A 19569-nucleotide genomic window follows, 5' to 3' on the forward strand; every position below is an offset into this window, starting at 1 on the left:
TAAGGAAGTAAGACAAACAGGTTCTAAGCTTCCATCCACTTGAACTTCCTAGGATTGGGTGTTGAACTGAAGCTTGAGACATTCTGTTGCAGTTTCCATCCTCAAAGGGCCACTAGGCCCTGGGGGGCAGCCTGGCAGATCTCTGGCTGAGGTCACAAATCTGGGTGGCTGGACCTGCTGGGGAAGTAAACATAGTGTCAACACTCACATTTGCACACAATCATCTGTTTGCATAGAGCTATTATACTCTTTTCTTGGAGTGTGGAGAGGCTTGTTTGAGAAGAGCACATCTTGAGACCTTGTCTCTCCCACCTGCCTTTTTGTAGGGATGTGTGTCCACTCTGTGTCTGTGCCCTCCTTGAACTTCCTCTGGCCCCTGCCTTCATGTTGTCCATCAAGTCAGGGGCAGAAGTGGAGAAGTCATGGCCTGTGGGACTAGTGGGGGCAGGGGTGAGGTACAGAGGGCCCAGAAGGTGGGCTGCTCAAGGCGAAGCCCATCAGAACTGCACTAGTGAACCTCAGTGGTATAGTGGCAACCCCAAGAGAGAGGGAGGCACTGTCTGCCAGGCAGAATGAAGTATCTTGTCTGATACTAAATATTTCTTTCCCTTGGTTATTTATCATGGAGAGATCTCAGCAGGTCATTATCATGTTACTACTTAGCCATCAATTAACAAAAGTCTACCCCTTTGGGTCATTTCTCATAAATCAGTTTTCCCATTCCCTTCATTATTTGCTTATTTCTTTTAACAGCCTCTCTTGCACTATAATTTATGGAGCCCCATCATCCAAGGGCAAGCACCACTCTTGCTCTGAATCCAGGAAAAGCCTTTTGTGGAAATTTAAAGGACGGGTGAAGGAAAGATCCACAAATGAGAAATAGTTGGATTAAATGTTTCTGAGTCGGGGTTATATTCTTTTCCTCCCCAGCTCTATCCTACAAATGTGAGAGGCAAAGGGCTCTGGGGTGGGAGTGGGCGAGTCATTGCATGGGGCATGGTTTCTGTTTTCCCACTTGAATTTCATTGTGTTGTTTCCTCTTCATATTTATTACCACTTAAGGTTCATTTACATTCTCTCTCTGTCCACAATGATCAGAGCAACACCTCCCAAATTAGCATCATTTGCAAGTTTCATTAACGTGCTGTTTACTCTCCCTCTTTCAGATCATTAATAAAGATGACCCCTGTGCACCCTACTCCCCCCCAAATCCATACATTTCCATTTGTCATCACCCTTTGTTTGCAGACTTTGAGCCCGTTTTAAATTTATGTGGCAGCGCTCCTTACTAAGCCAATTTGAATTAATTTTGAGTGTAACACTTTATACCACTATATCAAATGCTTTTCTTATAGCTGCATGCATTCCATCAATAGTATTCCCACCACCTTTCTATTTGGTATTCAGGTTGAAATCTCCCAATTCTGCTTGGCATTTTAGTTCTTTAAAAGTCACTGTATCCTCTGTACTGGCTAGGGACTTTCTCCTAATTTTTCGGTTATTTTGAAATGATTGATGTTATGAAAGAAAGGATTTTGAGAGCTATTTATGGCAATCGATAGCTTTCATCTTTCTTTCCCACATCTGCTATTGTGGTTGAGTAAGTAATTTTGGTGAAATCCCTTCACAGTTTGGGATGCACGAGATCTGGACCTCCTATTTTGAAGGCTACACATTTCCCAAATATTCTTTCCCTTTGTTTGAAACCATCTGAATATCTTTTTTAAAAAAAGCTGTACACAAATTTTGAAGATATTTTAAATGCCTGGCATCTATATCATCAATTATCTAGAAATGTTTTTTGAGTTACTGAAATGAATATAATAACTAAATCTGTCAGCCATTCATGCTTCTCCCTAATCTGTACTATTACTTTATTCTGTGAAATAGTGAACAGTTAAAAAAAGATCAAGACTGCTAGTGGAAGATAGCACTATCATCGTTAGTACTGTGGTCCTTCATTTATTTATTTCACATATATTTATTGAGGCTTTATCATGACTAGACACTATTCTATGCTCCGAGGATATTGCAATGAACAGAATCTTTTCCTCTTATGCAGTTTGATAGATAGACAGTGAGCAAACATACAGATATGTAATGTATCGTCAGATTGTGATAAGTGTTATGAAGGAAAATAAAGTGGGACAAAGAAAGAGATTTTGCAACAATCAGAGGCTAAATTTTATATTTCGAAAGATGTACAATTCCAGAAGCTCCGCGGGTAGAAATAATGAGTAATACAAAGCTAAAATTACATTGTAACAGGTGAATAGGCAGGTCATACTGGAGACCTGTTTTGTGTGCCCTGGGTAGATGTGATCATGCTATGCTGGACCAGGACCCAGACTCTGAGAGCTCCCAGCTCCCTGTCAGTTTGGGTGTCTTTGACAAGACCTATAGTGTTATCCTTCTGAACTTTATGAAGTAAGCTAAGACCTGGTGGAGAACACTGAATTTGCCCTATGGACTGCATGAGGCACAGATTACCAATTGGTCAACTTAGTATGAAGGTACATGCAGGGGGCCACAGATAGCATCGAGATCCAGCAGAAAATCTAGGTAGGAGTCTGAAAGTCTGCAGTGCGTCTGCAGTGGCCATAAGCTGGGCTGAAGATAGATGTGTTGGGAGGACCTCAACTTCTTCCTAAATTCTGGCTTGCAGAACACCCCTAACTAGCTGTGCTCTGAGCCATTATTAGCAGGGGCCATTGTCCTTAAGTGAGGTCATTTACATAGTAAATTTCATAATCACCTACATTGTTTTTTAAAGTTCATTTATTTACCCCTATTTATTTCATTTTTTTTCTTTATAACATCTTTTTGTGGAAAAATGACTGTTCCAAAATGCCCAAATGACTAAGTCACTTTCATAGTGGACACTTTAAAATGGTACTTCTCCTCCCACACGGTAGAGTGCACATGGTTAGCCCAGATCTCCCAGCCTCCCAGCCTGGTTGGTGTCTTCTTAGGTATTAAGCCTCGTCACCTGCCCCTCCATGCAGTTCTGCCTTTAGGGTCTGAGAGGACCAAATTACCTGTACTCCTTGCTCCTTGTCCTGCTCCTGACATTTCTTCTGAGTGGAATGTTCTCTCTCTTCTTCACCTGTTAACTCTTGTTTATCCCTTATGCTGGGTACTTTTAGTTCAGCACCCTGGACATCTCCCTACCCTCATTCTTAAAAATTACCTGCAGGTTTCTAGCATGATAGAGACAGTGTCTTATTCATTTTTCATGTACATGACCTACAGGCACAGAACTGGCATTCAAGAATGTTTGTTAAACTGAACCGAACTGAAGATGGGGAGAAATGAGTGGTTATCAATTTCATTTTGCTATTGAGGACTGGGGGAGGGTAAAAGAAGAGCCCGTCTAAGAGGGCATCATGAACAAGGTCATCCACAGCAAGCTGGATGGGACCAGTACTGAGTGAAAGGTAGTGGGCACATAATCCACTTGATCTGGACCTATTTCACAGGTGATTTCAAAGCACCATGGACATTGAGTGCTCAGCCCTTCTCTCTGCACAAAAGGCATCACTTTTCAAAATATTTCATATTTACAACTAATGATTTGTGGTGGTTATCACAGTTATCAGATGGCCTATTTTTGTTGCTGGAGTTTATTCTTTTTGTGAAAGTTCTTATTCATTTTCAAGTTAAATAAGATCTGACTTTTATCCCCAAAGGAACTTATATTTCAAACCCCTGATTTGAGCAGGATTTTGGTTTGAATTTGGGTTTGACTCATCTCTTTGATTAAAGGCTTATCTTCTAAATAACTTGTCTTAATAGTTACTCTTTCCCTTTCCAGACCTTCTAAATTTAGATAAATGAGACCAATTATCGCTTCCAGAATGTTCAGTTTCTACTCCAGTCCTAGAATTTGTTCTCTAAGAGATGTTGATTTCCTTCCTGTGGGATCATTTAAATTCTGCGGTTTCTCAGTTAGTGTCCTCACCCTAGGGGAGGAGGACTGTAGGTGGGGCCTGCTGGCTGCTGGTTCACCAGAAGCCACAAGGGTGTGCATTTGGCCTCCTGGGAGCACGGACATGGCCCACAGGGACCTTGCTAGGTGTGGGCAGAGGGCTGTCTGTGGCAAGGCAGCCGGTGCATGAACAAGGCCACTAGAGCATCATGTCTGTGGATACCCAGGTAAGGGAGAGGGACCTTTGGAAATGTGCTGTAGAGACATGAAACCTACAAGGGGAGGAGATTTTTTTAAATTCTTTTTCCTTTTTGTCACTTCCAGAGATGATTTTGAATCAATGATGGAGAGATATGGAACATCATTCGTGTATCAATTCAGTATATATTTAATAGCCACCTGCTGTGGGCCAGGCACCAAGGAATGCTGAGCATATGGAGTGAGCAAGAAGATGTGCCCCCTGCCCCAATCCTGCAGTCAAGGTGAGGAGGAGTTTGTTGAGTTGGGGGTGGTAGGGGGAGGTGTTTACATTTAAAATTCTCTTCTGCGGCTGAGAAAATTGTTTCCAGCAAGGTTTTAGAGCTTGGGAGGTCAGTCCTGGAACTGCTTATGATACTGTAAAACCTACAATAGGTGGGAGAAGGAACCAAGGAGCCTCCTTCCTCAGATGCCTGCCTGCCTCTCTCACGGAGTTCCAGCCCTGTCAACCTGACTGCTCACTTGCCCTCATGCGCAGACCCTCCCCATGAAATGTGAGCTTGTGACTCTGGATCCCCAAGACCCTAGCAGACAGAATTCATTTTGGATGGACAGAGTCAGTGTAAGATGTGACTCCAAGTCTTATAGAATCTGACATTGTTTCAATGTTGTAAGGTCGAACATTTACTCTGCTTGATCCAAGGACATGAGGTTCACTAGCAGTAGGGTAAAGTATATTGAGATGAAGAGTGACCATTTACTTCCTTGAAAGTAGAATCATCAGAGTGGTCCAGAAGTCTGCATTTCTCTACAAACAATGTGGGGTTACTACTGTGTAAGTATAGACCAGCTCTGCTCAGAGAAGGAACTCTTAGCTGGGATCCTTGGGCTGATCCCAGATTTAGAGGGTTTCTGAGTGCCATCCAATCGTATATGAATTTTTTTGTGAGTGCGAGCATATGTGCATTTTTTTTCCTGAGAAGAGGGTCTGTGGTTTTCATCAGATTTCTGACAGGGTGTGGAGTCTGGAGTGGAGGGGACTTGATTCATTCCTTAGTTCCTTCCTCTTTTACCAGCTGGGTTGGGGGAGTCATTTGGACTCTGTCTTCATCTACAATAGGGCGAAATAACAGCGCTTCTCTCAGAGGGCTGTTCTAACATCAAAAATGAGAAAACATAGGTAAACTATGAGGTTTGCAAACCGTATACTACTATGCAAATGCCTGGGATGACTATGTGGTTCCCTGTCTTTTCCCTCCCCCCATTTTTGCCTCCCCACAACCTGGCTAACTTCTAACTGTTCTTCAAGAACCAGTTCCAGGAGCACTTCCAAAAAGCCTTCCTAGGTGCCCAGCTTGCTCTATCTGGGTAAGACAGTGTTTTTCTATGTTCCCATCACCCCACCCCCTTGGCTGACATCTCAACACATTTTACTCTGTTGCAATCATTTCCTGACCTGGATACTGACCTTCTACCCAGACTGCACACTCCTTGAAGACAGGGATGGTGACTTAGTCATTTTCTCTGCATGGCATGGTTTTTAATGTAATTTTGTTCAATCAATAAAATGTGAGTTATTTTTAAATTGTGCTTTAATGAGCTAACTACTAATCATTTTTATCTATTCATCAAAGGCAGACTTAGTTCTTTTTACTATGTGTAAATGAAAGTGATAAAATGGAATCCTTTAAGAGCATCTTACTACTGTCTATTAGGTTGGCCTTCTAGCAAATTAGTCTGAATTAATGAGGGTTCATCTCCCTCTCTTGAGGGAAGCAGAAAGTAAGGCAGTTGTGTGCTGTGGTGTCAGGCTAGTGTCGTGCTTGGCCGCAGTGACAGTCCTCCTTGTTTGCAGAGCAGCCCTCACCTCTCCAGCCTATTACTGTGGCAATGCTGCCCATAGATAGAGATGGATAGGTCTGGGCTGGGAGCTGCACCACACTAGAAAGCACCCTTGCTGGCTTTGCCTAGGCAGTACCTTGCAGGGTCAACAGGCTGCCCCCTGGCTGCCTCTTGGCTCCTTTCTCAGTTACTCCCACCCTCCTCATCACCCTCCACCCCTTTCCTTTGCTATTTGCTGGCAAGTTACTCCCAGTAGCCATGGAGATCTGTCTTCCCAGACTCTTCTTGGCCTCTCTGGGGCTCTTCTCTGTTTTGTCTCCTCCTCCCATTTTAGGAAATACCCATGTTTTCCATCCTGCCTGCTTTTATTTCTATTACTGGAGGGGAAAAGGAATTATGTGCTTCCCACTGGCTTCAGCTCAGCTGGTACTAGACGATGTGTAGACTGATGTAACGTTACCAAGGAGGAAATTATTAAAAGGATGAGGCTAATTTTCTAATTCACACCTGGAAAGCAAATCTGATGGTGCTTGCACAGATCTTTAATGAAATAGCATTGTTTAAGAAGTTTCCAGAGAAATTCCTCACTAATTGATTTTTGAACTGTGGAAAAAGATAACACAGAGAGATGAGATATTAGTCTCTGTCTGGCCTGACTCCCCCACAAGCTTTCTCTTTACCTAGTTCTCTTTCCCGTGTAAAATCAATAGTAGCTTCCTGAACTGGCCTTGTGGATGGTAGGGCCCACAGAAGGGCCCATGTTTGGATGTGATGTGTCCTCTTTCTGCTTTGGTTTTTCTTTGTTTGGGGCCTGCTTCTAGGTCTTGGTGAAAGCCGAGTGTTTTCACAGTGGAGTTGGGAGTTATTTTGTGACTCAAGTGAAAGGCAGCATGTGGGAGGGTAGCAGGTTAAGTGTCCTTGAAAGTGGCAGTTCAGTGGTGGGGATGCAGGGGCACAGCCCTCCCTTCATCCCCAGGGGCTTCACAAAGCTCCCTCATCCCCAAGATGCATTACTTATATATATGCACACACGTATATATTCTTTGATAGGGACCACTGACATCATCTCATTCTTATATTAAATATAAACAAAAGCAGTTTTAAAATTTTGTTTTAAAAAATTGACCTATGGAAAAAAAAAATTGACCTGGATGTGTATAGCAGCATTATCAACAATAGCCAAATTATGGAAAGAGCCCAAATGTCCACTGACTGATAAATAGATCAAGATGATATGAGGTGTGTGTGTTTGTGTGTGTGTGTGTGTACAATGGAATATTACTCGGTCATCAAAAAGAGTGAAATCTTGCCATTTGCAGCAATGTGGATGGAATGAGAGTGTATTATACTAAGTGAAATAAGTCAGTCAGAGAGAGACAAATACTGTATGATTTCACTCATATGTGGAATTTAAGAAACAAAACAGATAAACATAGGGAAGGAAGAGAAGAAAAAAGGGAGGCAAACTATAAGAGACTTAATGATGGAGAACAAACTGAGGATGATGGAAGGAGATGGGCAAGGGATGGGCTAGATGGGTAATGGACATGAAGGAGGGCACTTGTTATGGTGATCACTGGGTGTTGTATGTAAGTGATGAATCAGTAAATTCTATTCCTGAAACCAGTATTACACTATGTGTTAACTAACTAGAATTTATTTTTTTTAAGATTTTATTTATTTATTCATGAGAGACACAGAGAGGCAGAGACATAGGTAGAGGGAGAAGCAGGCTTCCCATGGGGAGCTCAGTGTGGAACTCAATTCCAGGATCATGACCTAAGCTGAAGGTAGATGCTCAACCACTGAACCACCCAGGTGTCCCAACTAACTGGAATTTATTTTTTTGTTTTATTTTTTTAAGATTTTATTTATTTATTCATGAGAGACACAGAGAGAGAGAGGCAGAGACACAGGCAGAGGGAGAAGCAGGCTCCACGCAGGGAGCCCGATGTGGGACTCGATCCTGGGACTGCAGGACCATGCCCTGGGCTGAAGACAGGTGCTAAACTGCTGAGCCACCCAGGGATCCCCAACTAACTGGAATTTAAATAAAAACTTGAAATTAAAAATAAAATAAAAAGTTCACCTGAAACATGTAATCCCATTAAAAACTGAGTGCCAGCTATACAGAGCCAGCCCATGATAAGTGGCCCTAGCTTGCCACACTTATCTGTCCTTCCTCTGTAGAGTTTCAGAAGCTACTGCTCCTGAGTGCTGGCTCCTGGGGTAGCCAGAGAAGATTTCTCTTCTTGTCTTCTAGTTGATGCACACATGAGTTGTCTCTGGATTTAAAGGAATTATGAACATTGGTAGGGTCCTAAATCTCAGAAGAAGTAGCCTTGGCTGAAGGGGCCTTCCTCTGAGTGTGGCTTGCAAATGTATTAAGGCAGGTGACTAGACTTGCCGTGCCATCCGTAAATCCAGCCAGGTTCTCTGTTGCATGTTAGGGATACAGCAGGGCCTAATTTTGCCCTCAAAGAGTTCACAGCTAGTGAGATGGAAGAGTCATGATGGGGAGACTCAGAATGCTATGAAATCCTTGAAGGCAGGCACTCAATCCTGGAGGGCCCAGGAAGACTCCCTAATGAGGGGCTGTCTGACTGAACCTGGAAGGATGGACAGTTACAGGGTGACACTCTTTAAACCTTTCCCTGAAGGCGCCTCCTATATCCCTCAGTAGCCCCCACCTTAGTCTTCACTATGGGAAATCCCATTTATTGTGTCAGAAATATTCTTTGCATGATTTTTCTACCTTTCTTGTTAACCTTTATTTAACTCTACCCTGTACCAACTCCCCATATAAACTCTTATCTGCTCTTACTCAGAGATCTGCTAGACTAGTTCTTAGCATAATAACGGTTCCAGAGTTCACTCTTGAATTGCTGTTTCCATTTTAAAATTTCCTAAAGAGGTTAGTACATGGGCAGGGACTTCAGACTCAAAGGCAGGTGGATTGGAGGAGGAATTGTTGATGTGGACATTTCCTTGACTCTTCAAATTATGTTTAAGGGCACTAACTCTGGCTTTTGGATGGTCTGGGTGGTCTGGGTGTTGAGTGCCATTTGGAAACCTGGCTGGGATGTGTGAGTGGAGATGGGGAGCACTGTCTGGCCCACAAAGGTCAATATGGAAGACTTGTTCTGCCAAGGTGATGTTGACTGAGCCAAGAACACTAGATTCAAGGACTATCTCTGCCACTGACCATTTCGGGCAAGGTCTTGTCCCCTCAGTTCCTGCCTCTATAAATCACAAATACTACCATTCTGGGCATGTCTATAATGGATATATAATCACTGTATTAGGGTTCTCCAGAGAAACAGAACTAGTGGGATATCTATATCTATATCTATAATCTGTATCTATAGATATATAGCTCACAGAAGTTGGCTAATATGGTTATGAAGGATGAGAGGTCCACATTTTGCTGTCTGCAGCATGGAGAACCAGGGAAGCCCATGGTATAATTTAGTCTATGTCCAAAAGCCTGAGAACTAGAAACTCTAATGTCTGAGGGCAGGAAAAGGTAGACATTCTAGTTCAAGAAGAGAGAGAATTCATGGTTCATTTGCCTTTTTGTTCAGTTTGGCAGATTGGATGATGCCTGCCCATGTTGGTGAGGACTGCCTGCATATTTTACACAGTCTACTGAATCAAATGCTAATTGATTTTAGAAAGAACCTCACAGATGCACCCAGAAGTTATGTTTTGCTTGATATCTGGACATTCCTTAAGCCATTCAGATTGACACATAAAATTAACCATCACATTCATTCTTCTCAGGGCAATCTGTGAAAACCCACTTGTGTCCTTCTAGGAAGTACATTTTATTATCATGGTTGTACCCACAACCTTGTACCACAACCTTTTGAGTTTGTGAAATAATACTAGTAATTATGATGTTAGTTACTTAGTTAGTTGAAATTTTATGAGATTTTCCCAGTTTACAGGTTTTTTTTTTTTTTATATATATACCCATGATTATTTTGGGTCTCCAAGTCATCCCTATAAGGTGGCAAATATTGAGCATTTAGTGTAAGTATATTATATGTATCACCTTTTTCAACCCTTTAGGAGTTATGTGAGGCAAATATTATTATTATCTAAACATTTCAGATAAGAAATCTGAAGCTCAGAGAGGTAAGGTTTGAGGACCTTTGTCTGAGGTCACATAGCTGGTGGAAGTCTTTGGGAGAGAGTTTCGTTCCAGAGCAGCAGTATACCCCCTTGCTTCTTCTTTGAGCCCCTATAATTCCAGTGACCTCTGAGCTGAGTATGCACTGTAGCTATGCAGTGACTAAGGGGTGGAAGGGCTGCTGTGCTTTTAGCTCTGAATACCCCATAATAACAGGTCACTGCAAAATTCCTTTGTGGTTTGGCCACAGTGCAGCATGACCTAGCAGAGTTGAATGAACCTAGGGGAGGATGCTATTCATTGGAGCAGGTAGCTAAGGGTCTAAACTGGAGAGACAGCATGAAGAGCAAAAATGAAAGCATCTATGTTATCTGGTAGAGAACAGTACAAGGAATGGATCTTTTAGAGCAATTGAAGACAGATCTGAATAGCTGAGAGAATGGCTTCAAGAATTGACAAAAGCTCCAAGGAATCCTAAGGAAGGGAGAAGGAGAAAATAATTGTTACTTCTTAACCAGCATAAAAGGAAGTCAAAAGGGGACTTAAGGACAGTGTTCAAATATTTGTAAGGCAGTGGTGAGCTCTTGTAGAATTCTGCTGAAAGCAGCATACAGAGGACTCTGGTTACATTAGTGCTTTGCAGCAGGTGGGAGTTTGGTTAGCCTCTAGAAAGGATTTCTTGGATGCAAGGGTTTTTTTTTTTTAATTTTTTATTTACTTATGATAGTCACAGAGAGAGAGAGAGAGAGAGAGAGAGAGAGGCAGAGACATAGACAGAGGGAGAAGCAGGCCCCATGCACTGGGAGCCCGATGTGGGATTTGATCCTGGATCTCCAGGATCGCGCCCTGGGCCAAAGGCAGGCGCCAAACCGCTGCGCCACCCAGAGATCCCGCAAGGTGTTTTTAACACTGAAACAGATGTAGTCAAGCTACTGGTAGTCAAAAGGATATCTGTCAAGCCACTTGGGCACCCAGAACTCTTGGACACTTTCTGGAAAATTTCTTGCCTTCTGAGTCTGTGCTTTCCTAAGAGAGAAGCCAGAAATTGGTTTTCCCAGTTTCCCTTGAACGGAGCACTGGATTAAGTTCCTCCTAACTAGATGCATCTGTGCCAGGCTTCAGTTAGGAGGCCATTGATATTAGAAAGCAGGTGTCAAAAGGAGTCCATTCGTACCAGGGACTGGACAGAGGCATTGAGCATCCAGGACAGCTATGGCAGGCTTTCTGGTGGAGACATAGGGTGCAATGTTGTTGCTGGAACCTGTGGTTTCTGTGCCAGTTGGGGGTGCTCACAAAGACCCTGTGGGAGCAATCCAGAGGGTGGCAAGATTTGTCTTTTGTTCCTGGCTTCAGGGTCTCTCGAGATGCTGAATATCCTTTCATAAATTTCTATTCCACTTAGATCAGCTACAGAGGGTTCTTTTGTTTACAGTTAAGAACCTTGACTAGTACAACAGGTAACCGAGAGAGTTTGTAGACTCTCCGAGACTTTTAAGAATAGGAAAAGTGCTCAGCTGTCACCTCAGCATGATCAGAATTTTTATCAGTCAGAGTTCTTGGTTACAAATAACCAAAACCAACTCTACATTTTTTAAGCAGGAAAAGAGTCAATCAGAGGTTCAGAGATTCAATGGGTGGCCAAAGAAGCAGCGTGAGATATGGGAAGAAATCAAGTGCTTGAGTCAGAACCCTGTTATAACAGGGCAGCTGGGCCAGGGACAGCCTTTGCTACACCAGGATACCACTTGACCTTCTATTAGACACCAGGAATTAGATACCCCTAAATCTGTTAGGGATAAACCTGACTGTCCCAGCAACATCATACCACTCACCCTAACTTCTGGGTGGAGAGGTCAGCTGTCTGCACATCCAGCGAGTTGAGACAGGTAGGATTTTCCCTTTTTGGGCTTCTGAGCTGGGAGGCTGGTCACTATACCCCACCAGTATTGTACACAAAGCATCATTACCTCAAAGAGAAGGGGCATTATATAGAACAATAGCAGATGTCCATAAGAGGGCACATATTGTTAGCTCCTGGTGCTATGAGGTATTGATCTTCAAGAGATAAATGGAGGATAAACTCTTAACAATGAAGATATCTTCATGCTGTAAAAATCAACAAAGTGGCAAAACCCCATTTTTTTCTATTCCAGTTTTATTGTTTATTATGTATTCTTTAAAAAAAAATTCTGTTCCTTTGTCATCATACCAAAGCAACTGCTGGGACAATGGAATCCAGTGCTCTAAGATCCATTTATCCATTCATCCATCCATCCATCCATCCATCCATCCACCTACCTACTAAGCTCTGGGCGCATCTAAGACATGTGCTGGTGACACAGACATGAACGAATAAGGCAGTTTCTACTTGAAGTAGCTCAGTCAGTAGAGGAGCTGCCACAAAGCAGACAATTACAAAATAAGATGTGTTAGTTTTGTTGTTGTTGCTATTGTTGTTGCAATGTAACAAAGTACCCTAAATTTGGTGGCTTAAAGTTAGCTCACAGTTTTGCAGGTCAGAGGTCCAGCACAATATGTCTGCTTAGGTTGAAATCCAGGTGTTGGCTAGACTAAATTCTTATCTGGAGGATCTGTGGAAAAATCTACTTCCAAGCTTATTTCTGTTGTTGGCAGAATAGAGTTCCTTGAGGTTGTAGAACTAGACTTCCCATTCCCGTGTTGGCTGTCAGCTGGAGCCTATTCTAAGTTCCTAGAGGCTGCTTTTGGGTCTTTGCCTTAGGCCCACCTCTTTCCCCCCGTCTCAGCAATGGAGAACCTCATTGGGTTGAATTCCTCTTATGCTTTGAATCTCTGACTTCTTTTTTGAGGAAACTGTTTTTAAAGGGCTCTTTTCAGATCAAGACTACCTGGTTAATCCTTTTATTTTAAAATGAACCATATGGAGCACCTGGGTGGCTCAGTCAGTTAAATGTCTGGCTTTGGCTCAGGTCATGATCTAAGGGTCCTGGGATCAAGCCTGCATTGAGCCCTGCATAGGGTTCCCTGCTCAGCAGGGAGCCTGCTTCTCTTTCTCCCTCTGCCCCCTCCCCCAATTGTGCTCTCTTTCTTTCTCAAATAAATAAATAAAATCTTAAAACAAAATAAACAAAATCAACCATATAGAATTATGGGAATGAAATCTATCATATTCATTGTCCCAGAGGTTATGCAGGTTTTGTACACACGGGTTGTTAGTGGGGTGGGTAGGAGTAGATTGGGAAATCTTACAGGCCATCTTAGAATCCTGCCTGCCACACAAGGTGACATATGCAGAGTGGAGGTATGCACAAGGAATGCTGGCAATACAGGGAGGGGTCTTGATGCTAGTTTTGGAGGTCGGGGAAGTTGGAAAGTCTTTTTAGAGGAGTGTCATTTGCACTGAATTAAAGTTTGATAAAGACTTAGCCCTGTGAAGTGAGGACTAGCCATAAGGACCATCCCAGCTAGAAGGAATGATTTCTGTGGGGCCAGGGGTGTGACACAATACAGTGTAATTGGCAATTACAAGTTTGTGTTGCCTGACAGTAAATATTTTCCAAGGAAGCTGGTAGTCAGACAAGGACCTGGAATAGGCCTAGAGGGGTCAGGTCAAAGAGAGCTTTTATTCTGATCTAGGGGAGTCAGATCTCTGAACCAAAGCCAGGAATTTCTGATTTGGGATAGGGTCTGAGAATTCCCATTTCTAACAAGTTCCCAGGTGCTGCTGATAGCGCTAGACCAGGACTGTACCCTGAGAATTGCTGCTCTGGAGAATGAATGGGAGAAGAGCAAGACTGTGGGCCCAGTAGGGGGTCATGGTGCCAGTCCAGTAGCAGATGTGAAGGTTCTGGCCAGGCTCAGAGCTAGGGAGGTGAGGGTAGAGACAGTGCGGAGGGAATGGGATTTGGGAAAAGACTTAGGAGACCATGCTGGGGGGTGAGTGTGAGAGGATGGGTCACATTAGGGCTGACCCCCATGACAGAGCTGGAAGGGATCTGAGAAGTTACCCAGTCTAATCATCACATTCCTCTGATGGCAGTATGATGCTCAGAGAGAACAAATGACCTCGTCATGCGCACATGGAGTTGGTGTCGGCCCCAGGACATGGGACCCAGATTCCCTGGCTTCCGTGACACAGCCTTTTTGAGTTATTTTGGAAAGAAGAAAACAAAATACAAGGAAGGCTGCTCCCAGGCACCTCCCAGGGATCTCCTTGTCAGCTTCATTCCTGTGGCTCCAGCTTCCCTTGCCTGCTCTTTGGTCAAGCTTGCTTCCTGCAAAGGTCACTGCAGCCCGTGTACAAGAGGAAGAGTGTCTCTCCCCTGGACACTGACCTGTAAGGGTTCCTGAAAGGGAGGTCAAACTTACCAAAGGTGTTTTAAGTCCCCTAACTGATTTCCTTTCAGCCCTGGGCTCTTGCAGGAGAATTTTCATGGCTGAGAGAACCTACTAGTGACAAATTTGCTGAAGCATGGAGACAAGATTGGGAAATTACAGCACGCTCCTTGGATTTCTAAAGGGACAGATACCAGAGGCAGACATTCCTTTTCACACACAAAATGTTGGTGTGCACACGCATGCGGTAGAGATCAATCCTAACCCCCAAAGGCCCCTTTGTCTCACTGAAGCGCTTATTAAATGAATCTGTGTTTCCACTGGCAGCTCAGAGTCATCTAGAAAGGGAACACAATGCCATGTCAGTCAGTATTTGTTACTGTCAGAGCCTTCCTCACAGTCGGCCCCACATTTATTGTCTTTTGGGGGCCCGTTTTATCCATTTTCTGTGGGCAAAGTCATTAATCTTCCTCCTGGCTCGGGTGCTGTGCATCCCTGACAGCTGGGGTCCCAGCTTCCTGGGCTGCTGGGTAGGGACACCTCCCAGGCTCAGCCTCATGGTGCTGGAGCTTTGATTAGAGTGAGGAGTGAGCAGAGCTGTAAAGAGGACTGAAAGGAGCGGGGGGTGCAGATGTCTGTGGCTCTTGAAGGCACTGGGGATCTGCGGCAAAGGTCATTCTGTTTTTGAATCATCTACAGTGCACCCTGACACCAAAATACACTTAGTCCTATGCAGAATCACTTGATAAAGAGGCTAATGAAGTGGAAAGATGTCAGCAGAGCTAAGCGGGCCAGGCTCTCGGGGATGCGCCATGATTCAACCTTCTGTTTCCATGGAAACCAGAGAGGCTTGGCTTCTTTCTTCCTCTCCTTCATTTTGGAAGGTCTCTCCTTGGTAACCTTGACCCTTTCACATTGGCAGGCAGAGATAAGGAATTCCATTTTCCCTTATCTGGTCATGGTTGGCTGGTAGACACTGATGGGTCTGTGATGGGGGAGGGGTGCTGGCCAGGGGCTCTGGAGTGCCTTAATTCAAATGCATGAAGTGGAGGGTGGGAGGCGATAGAAAAAGAACACAGTTAATTAAGGTTGATATTGCAGAGAAGGTTGTTTTCTGAATAATAAATTCTATGGGCTTCAAAAACAAGTCCAATTAAAGGAGTGCAAAAAGGAGAGGCCGTTGAAGGGCAGAGGAGGACGGTTTTGGTCAGGGGGTGCTTTTTGAGGGGTGGGAGGGGGATATTGGCTGTACCTAAGGGGACCTTTCTATGCTGGCATCTTGGTACTCAGAGCAAAAACTGATGATAGCTTGTGACATTGCTGCCCATACAAATGCCCTTTGCTTTGAGCAGCAGGGTCATTTGTGGCCTCAGCTAATGGAGAAGGGCTTTGAAGTTGATCCTGATGGGAGAGTTGACTTTAGGTTGCTATCAAGGAGAGGGATTTTTCTTCAATTTAAGCTCATAAATGTTGCTCCTGGGCAGGTACCTTCTCCAGCCATATTGTACATCACCTTTCAGTTCAAGTGCTCCCTATATTCCTATGCTCCCTGTGTCTTCTAGAATAAATTATTTATTGAGAAAAATTTATTTATCCCTGGATAGTCAAAGCTTTGTGTTCCTTGGTGTTGGTCATCCATTCTTGAATCAGAGGAGGGTATGCCCAAGGGCATGTGGTACTAATACAGTAGCCCCATGACCCATACCCTCCTTTCAGTAGCAACTATGGCATAAGTTCTTAGAGAAGGAAGTAGTATCAGGCTCCCCCAAACATCTTTGCTATAAGACTCCTAACTTAACCTTCAATTTACAACCTTAAAGAATGAATGTGTATTTTAAAAAATTATTGTAAAGGTAAAAATCATAGCATGTCTTCTTCCTGTATAAGAAGAACCTTATTTTACAACTGGGAGTTAGGAAACCTATCCACATGTAAATGCAAGAGCTAAGCGAGATTGAATTTGGCTTGGGTCACCAGGAGGAAGCTCTCCATCTTTAGAAGTGGGTTTTCAGCATTCTCCTAATCCACCCATTCTTATCCCATTCTAATTGGTGATCTCATTTGGAGCTAGGGTAAACTGACCGAGAAAAGGGCTGGAGGGAGTGATAGTCCCTCATCCAGCTAGTTGAAAAATGACTTAGAGGAACATTGAAAGCAGAAGGGCCTTTTCCTAGCTTTCCCTAGACTGTGGGCAGAGACTTCCTTTGTATGATTCATCAGTAGTGGACTGATCAAATACATCATACTACCTCTGTAATGGAATACAACACAACTCTACAAAACTATGAGGAAACTGGAAGGATATGGAAAGCTTTCCAGGGGTGATTATGAACTGAAAAAAAGCCAGTGCAGAGCAATATGTGTATTAGGTTTTGATTCCTATTAGAAAAGGAGAAAAATAAAAATATATCTTCATATATGCTTGCATTTACATAAGGAAACCGTACACACAATAGATGAATACAAAATAAAAATAAACATGAAATAAATGACCCATGGTAAGAATGGGGTCAAGAAGTAGATGAATGAGTTAAAGGACTGAGAGACTATGTACATTAATTTTCTTTTTTTTTGTACATTAATTTTCAATTTAATTTTTGAACCACATACACAACCACATACTATTTGAAAATTAAATTATAAAATATATAAAGTTAAAATTATAAAATGGAAAATGAAAATATAAAAAAAGGCAGGAAAAAACAGTGAAATCTTTCAAATACTTTTGCTTATATCATTTTAGGAATTCTTTCTCTCTTTTCTTTCTTGCTCCCTCTTGTTTATTTCCTCCTTTTTTTGCCTTGTTAGAGAATGGATTTGAGATGACTTGGTGAAGAAAAAGAACATATAACACAAAACTGGTTATTGAAAGTTTTCCTGATTCACTTCTAGCATGCCTGTGTGAAAGGGTCAATGAACTTCCCCCATCCCCACCAAGCAACTATAAAACTGGATAACACTATCAAAAAACAACCATTTAGCCTACTGGAAATAGAGCAAAACATTTATTTATGAAAACTACTAAATTTTGGTTAAGAAAGGTAGAAGTCTGTGGTATTCTTGCATGGGGCTCCTGCCGTCCTCCCTCCACCTCTACAAGTAGTTTATTAAGTGTAGGTAAGGAAGGCCATGAAAACCAGTTGTTTTGCTGCTACTTCCAGAAGAGGCTTATTTGACTTGGACCATTGTCAATTAAAGTGGTGGTCTTTACAGCAAGAAAACAGGGAGGGCTAGTAGCTTCTGTGGTCTAAACTTGTGGTTCTTTTTGGAGAATGCAATGAAATAACAGATTGGTTAGAAATTTAGCAGGAAGTTCTGGGAGTGAGACAACCATAATATGCTTGATATGTTCTTCACATACCCTGGGTTGACTGAGGCTATGCATATGAACAGCAGAAACCGGAGTGATCCTAAGCCATCTGCACATTCCTGGCCAGTAGAGTCTGGGTTCATGTACTGAGGAGTCTGTGAGACACCATGAGAAGGCCTGGCAGAAAGTAAACTGCAGGAGAGACTTGAAAATGACCTGAATTTTGAATGAGCTCCCTAGCACACACAGTGATCCATCAGCAGAGAATGGAAACCTTCCTGGCTCAAGGTATTTGAGCACAACCTATAATTAATCTGTGGTTGAACAGACAGTAGGATGAACTTTAGGAGGCTAGGCTTAAAAATGAAGATAATAAAAAAATCAAAACAAAACTGAGCAGACACATCAGAAGCCAGACACTATGACAGAGCTCACAGACTTAGTCTAGGCAAGTTACTCAACAGAGAACAGACAAATCAGCGATAGCATCAGCGATAGCAACAGTAATCTTTAGGGGTGGGTGAGTGGGTAGGGAGGAATCAGAATTCAGAGTTGCTAAAATATATGTTCTAAAATGTCAAGATTCAATAAAAAATTATGATAACTTGTCAATAAACAAGAAAATCTGACTTACAGTATGGAAAAATAAAGCAGTCAATAGAAACTGAGTTCCCCTAGATGTTGGATTTAATGGATGAAGGCTTAAAATTAAGTATTATAAATACTTTAAAATAACTAAAAGAAATCACACTCAAAGAATTAAACAAAAGTAGAATAACAAGGATTTAGTGAATAGTGAATCTCAAGAAAAATATGGCAATTAAAAATTCTTAGTTGAAAAGTATAACTTAAATGAAAAATTTGCTAGAGTAGCTAAATAGCAGAAGAATGAATCTGCAGATTGAAGGTACATTGACAGAAATTACCCAAACTGATTAATAGGGAGAAAAAAGGTCAAAGATGAATTAATATAATCTCTGTGACCTGTGAGCCTACATCAAGCATACCAACATACATGTAATGGCTATCTCAGAAAGAGAGGAAATAATGGTCAAAAGCTTCCCAGTTTTGATGGAAAACATTAATTTACAGTTTTAAGAAGTTCAGCAAAACCCAAGCATTACAAACACAAAGACATACACAAATAGACACATTGTGATACTGTTGAAAGCCAAAGAAAAGAGAAAATCTTGAAAACAAAACCAGAAAAGCAATTTCTCATGTACAGAAAAGCAATATTATCACTGACTTTTCATCAGAAACAATGAATTCTGAAGATAGTGGAATGATGTATTCAAAATATTGAAAGTAAAAAATCTCCCAATTTAAAAAAAAAATACAAAAAAAAAAAAGAAAAAATTCAACAAAAATACTCTTTAAAAATGAAGGTGAAAGAAAAACATTCCCAGATAAACAAATATTGAGAGAATATGTTGCTAGCAGACCTGCTTTACAAGAAATACTAAAAGCAATCCTTTGGGCTGAAAGGAAGTGACAGCAGAGAGCAACTTGAATTCACAGAAAGGAGGAACTCTGGAAAATGGCAAATGTTTGAAAATTAAATGACACACTCCTAAATAACCCATTGGTCAAAAAAGCAATCTGAAAAGGACATTAGAAAGTATTTTGAACTGAATGAAAATAGAAAGATGATGTATCAAGGTTTATAGGATTAAAATAAAGCAGCACTTACAGAGAACTATATAGTTCTAAATGCCTATAAGAAAGAAGAAGAAAGGTCTTAAATCAATAACCTAAGCTTCTCCATTAAGAAATTAGAAAAAGAATAGAGTAAAACTAAACCCAAAGCAAATAGATGGGAGTAAATAATAAAGAGCAAAG

The 19569-nt window shown here is 42.1% G+C and overlaps 1 long non-coding RNA gene across 40 annotated transcripts in view; it reads left to right on the top strand.

The window, feature by feature from the left end:
- The window catches only part of LOC144293854 (uncharacterized), a 441703-nt gene that overhangs the window by 145925 nt on the left and 276209 nt on the right, over positions 1–19569 (top strand). For 39 of the 40 annotated variants that reach the window (XR_013361210.1, XR_013361209.1, XR_013361205.1 and 36 more), the window contains one exon: positions 4253–4410. This is a non-coding gene — a long non-coding RNA (uncharacterized LOC144293854). Of the gene's footprint in view, positions 1–3961; positions 4156–4252; positions 4411–19569 lie in introns of those variants that run through there. The other variant, XR_013361187.1, reaches the window with a different exon arrangement.

Source organism: Canis aureus, chromosome 22 (genome assembly GCF_053574225.1).
Source record: "Canis aureus isolate CA01 chromosome 22, VMU_Caureus_v.1.0, whole genome shotgun sequence".
In the NCBI taxonomy this organism is placed as follows: domain Eukaryota; kingdom Metazoa; phylum Chordata; class Mammalia; order Carnivora; family Canidae; genus Canis; species Canis aureus.